Consider the following 4507-nt stretch of genomic DNA (forward strand, 5'->3'; position numbering starts at 1 on the left):
GGGTGCTTTTGCATAGAAACACATAAACAAGCACCAAATACAGAGCCATTTATTCTTTTTGTTGTCAAAGACAAAAGTGGACGAAAGAGAGGCAGAATTGGGGCTCCACAAGTATAATTATAATGTAAAATAGACAATATTGATGTAAACGATATTGTCACATCTCATATCTCGTATAAAAATATATCGATATATTTAAAAGCTCGATATATCGCCCAGCCCTACTGCTGAAAGTTCTTTGTTAGTTGTCTCTGCTTATTCCCACACATGGAGCAGATAGAAATCCAATGCAGTCCAGATGAACTCCAGCACTAACTCAGACCTCAGCACTAAGACAAAATCTGTAGCTCCTCTCTTCATCAATGATTTTAAAACCAGTGAGTGTTTGTGGTTTTACAAGAGCTTTGCTTTAAGTATAAAAAAATTCTCTGGAGCAGCAACTTGGGTTTTTTTGTAGATTATTTATTGAATGCTGAAAGACAAGCAATGTCTGTGATCTGAGAGAACAGGATGAACAGCCGGTTAGAAAAAAATGTCAGAATGTAATGTTTACTTATGCAAGTGAGACAAGAAAGTCAAAAGTTCTTTCAATAACTCTTGTGATTGTGGTATTATTCCACATTCACTTACAAACAATTCTTCCATATTTCCTTAATAATAATATTCCCATTATTGTTTATGCAAACTTTACAAAGTCTTAAGAATTCCAAATCTGAAGAAATCCAAAGCAACATCATGAAACAATGATAGAAAGATCACAGTGAGTACAGAGCAGCTCTCAAATCAACAGCAGCATTCGAAGTGTACAGGTTGAAGAACATGGCCGATTTCCACACATGCAATTTCAATATGCTTCTTTATCTTTACGCCTTCGTATTTTCTTTTGTCATATTGCAGTTTGCAGTGCAAAAGCTCCATCTCTTCAGAGCTTCTATAAAGATTGTCATTTTTATAAACACGTTGTTCTTCTTTACAAATATCTTTGACCTTTTTAAAAGTGCTAAAGATGAAGGTGTTTCTTTTTTTTTTATCTTTACCATTAACATCTTTGATCTTCCGGTCTTTTATTAGTTTATCACATGACGCTTCTGTGTTGATGATATGCTGGTTTATAAAGTTGTCAACACGTTTGTCAACACGTTCGTCAACACTTTCTTGTGCTGATCTGCTAGAAGAAACAGACGACATTTTTGTGTCTGGTTCGATGATACGCTGATTTTTGACCTTCTTAACATGTTCGTAATCCACACAGAGCACAGTGACAGAGAGCACCACCAGCAAGAAAATGGAGAGCTTCATATTTCTATTTTGAAGACAAAAAAAGAACACTGATAAGAGTAAGTAAAGTAGTCAGTTTGTTTGTTTCTGAAACGTTTTACCATTTGAACATGCTTACACATTAAAACACATTTAAAATACACATTTAATACAACAAACTGGATGATCCCAGTTGGATGAACCAAAACAACAACTGGTAAAGATGTATTACTTTTACCTGTTTCTTCAGTTAGCAGAGTGATTTGTTGTGCAGTGCAGTGTTTGGTGGGAGTCGGCTCTCTGACGCAGGGATCAATGAAGATCTTCAGGGAAGGAAATTCTCTGAAATGTCAGATTAATTGCTATAAGTTAATAAACTAAATGGTTGAATGAACAGCAGCTGCATGTAAGATCAGTTTGAATGAAGATATTTGTTTAAACAGAAATTATGTAAAGTTGACTGTATATGATACATGCAAGTAAAATATGAAAAATAGTAATGTTAGGAAAGTAAACAGTCAACATGCATCTAAAAGCTGACATGTTTTTTTGGAACAAACGAAGTGAAGCAGCCAAATACTTGTGAGCAATTTGGAGGATCCGCCCACCTGCTGCACCTGAACCAGTTGACTGGCACTCTAATTTCCTAGCTCCAGGTTTTACTTCCACTGTATTATTCTGCCTGGTGTGTTTCTGCCATGTCTGCCACATCTATTGGAGCTCACAATAGAAACTTCAAATATTTAGGTGTTGAGGTCAGTTGGCCTGTTTACGATGTTGACAACAGCAAATAGAACTTTTTTAAAACTTTGTTTTTCTCTACTTGTGTTACAAAAGATTACAAGATAACATATTATATTCATTATAATTATAATTTAAGTTTAAATAAAGTTTTAATTTCTTTATATTTTTTATTATATTAGTAATGAGGTTTGTTTAGCTTTGCACCAAAATAGATTGTAGAAATAGGCTTTACAATGCACTCAAGTACATTTTAGAGATTTTATTTTCCTCACTTTTGAGTAAAGAAGTTGAATCTCAAAGTTTACTAGACTAATTTTAACCCAAGCACTTGTACATTTGTACTTAAATGATAAAAATATGTGTTTTACCACATCTGCACTCATGAGAAATTGGACAGACTAACATCTTTTTAAATATAAAAATTGTTTTTAATACTCGGAGGAAAAAGTTAATCGTGACCTGAAGTTTTATTACAAGTAAAAGGTTATGCAAAAGTAAAGAGACATAAAATCAAAGTTAAAATATAACAAGTCTAAAGACTGACCTGTGTCAAGCTGAGGATCACTCAAAAAGGACCATGAAAGAAAGCCAAGGGACAAGAGTAAAAAAGATCAGTGATTTCCATGTCAGCCCTTTTTATACTACACAACTGCCTTAGCCATAAATAGATTCAGTGCACATAGCAGCAGCTTAGCAACCACATTTCCTGTCAACTTTGTGTCTTTGAGCCCATATATGGCATATATACATCAACATGCAGCGCTACACAAACATGACTACAAAAATTTATAAGCTGTTTGTCTGCACAGCCAAATATGTAAAGATATGAGTCTCTGTCTGTATACAGTTTTACACATGTTTGGTTTAATACTTAATAGCACAAGGTCATGAATTGTTAATTAATGCACCAAACATAATAAATATTACATGAAGTTGATTAATAAAAATGTTCCTTCTAATTATGTTACTTTAATTTTACAAGAAATGTGTACTACCCATTTTTTTTTTTTGAATGCATTGACGTAAAGTTCCCATCTGGTCAGCTGGTCAAAATAGAACATGTTTGCAAAAGTGCTCTGATGTTTTCGGAGATGTCGCTAGCTCAGCTAACAGTCAGCTGACAGTCAGCTGACAAAGTGCACCGAGCTCACAGCTCCGGTGTTCCAGCTAAAATGTTTTTTACGTTAACCGGTTAGATTTGTGTGTTCCACATTTTGCATCCACAGATTCTCATCTTTACCGAACGGTCGTCTCTTTCTGCCTGCTCTCGTGTCTCTGTAACATAAATAACGAGCCGACATTTTCCTCACAACACCAGCGATCAGCTCGACAGACCCTCAGTTTACCTGCACACATCCTGCTCACCTGTCAGCTGTTTAACATCTGCTCCTTATTCGTAAAAACTTGCCCACGTTACCTGGTGATAGTCACAGTTTAATGTGGGGAGCTGCAGCTTGATATAACGCAGTGTCGGTGCATTATTCTGCACAAGTTAAGTAAATGTAGTTTTTTTTTTCTGGAGCTCAGGGCTGCTGGAGCTTATGTTTCCGTCACAGTGACTGACCTGGGATAAAGACGACAAACGGGATTTAAACGGAGAGTGATGGACACCTAGAAAAATACAGAGCAATTCATCACCGGCTGACATCCAGTCACCGGCACACAGCTTTAAATCCTCTGCTGAGTTTTGGCTCTCAGTGGTTAAACACTGGACTTAATTCACTCAGGTTCTGTCTGGCAGTTCTGGCAGTCCTGACCCCTAGGGCCAAATGAAATAAATAAATACATCATGAAATAAATAATTAAATGTGTCAATAATTAATTAATTGAATTTGTCATAAATATGTATTTAATTAATGTTAGTTAATTAATGACACATTTAATTAATTATTGACACATTTAATAATTATTTAACAGTGTATTTAATTAATTCATTTTGGCAGTCCTGGCATTCCATACAAAATGCACGCAATATTTTTTTCTGAATAAAACAGTGTTGTTTACAGCGGGAAGAAACTGTAAAAACTGCATTTTCTAAGGACAGTGCAAGCAAACACTCTCCACTTGCAAACAACCCCCCCCCCCCCCAAAAAAAAACAAACAAAAACAAAATTAATTGTTAATTGTAGGAAAACTCGCAGTAAACAGTCTAAACTCTTAAATGTTTGACATGAGCTATCTCAACTAAAATAGAGGGATACAGTTGACTAGAGAAAAAAGTTATTTGGATGTGTTACCACTTTGCCAAGGTCTGCAAGAAGACCCAAAGTGTCCCCCTTAAGCTATGCATACACTGTGCGATTTTTTTCAGTCACATTATTCATCAGCTCCTGCTCAACCCTGTATGATTCAATCGAAGGGGTTAGAAGGTCGTAGGTCACGGTGCATGGTCTCACAATATGCGGCCCAATGCTCTGATGCGACCTCAGTGCTCACACTGTGTGTCTATAACGTGAACCTTATTACACAAAATCTGTCTCTCCCTCTCTATCTTTAACACACACAC

General features: G+C 35.9%; 1 long non-coding RNA gene across 1 annotated transcript; it reads right to left on the bottom strand.

Moving 5' to 3' along the window:
* Positions 1-441: 441 nt before the first annotated feature.
* LOC145424306 (uncharacterized) lies at positions 442-2658 on the bottom strand. The gene is made up of 3 exons (XR_013905336.1): positions 2546-2658; positions 1496-1599; positions 442-1303 (listed from the first exon to the last, which is right to left on the bottom strand). It is a non-coding gene; the product is annotated as an uncharacterized LOC145424306 (long non-coding RNA).
* Positions 2659-4507: the final 1849 nt, after the last annotated feature.

The sequence above is a fragment of the Astatotilapia calliptera genome, chromosome 23, assembly GCF_964374335.1.
Source record: "Astatotilapia calliptera chromosome 23, fAstCal68.1, whole genome shotgun sequence".
Taxonomy (NCBI): Eukaryota; Metazoa; Chordata; class Actinopteri; order Cichliformes; family Cichlidae; genus Astatotilapia; species Astatotilapia calliptera.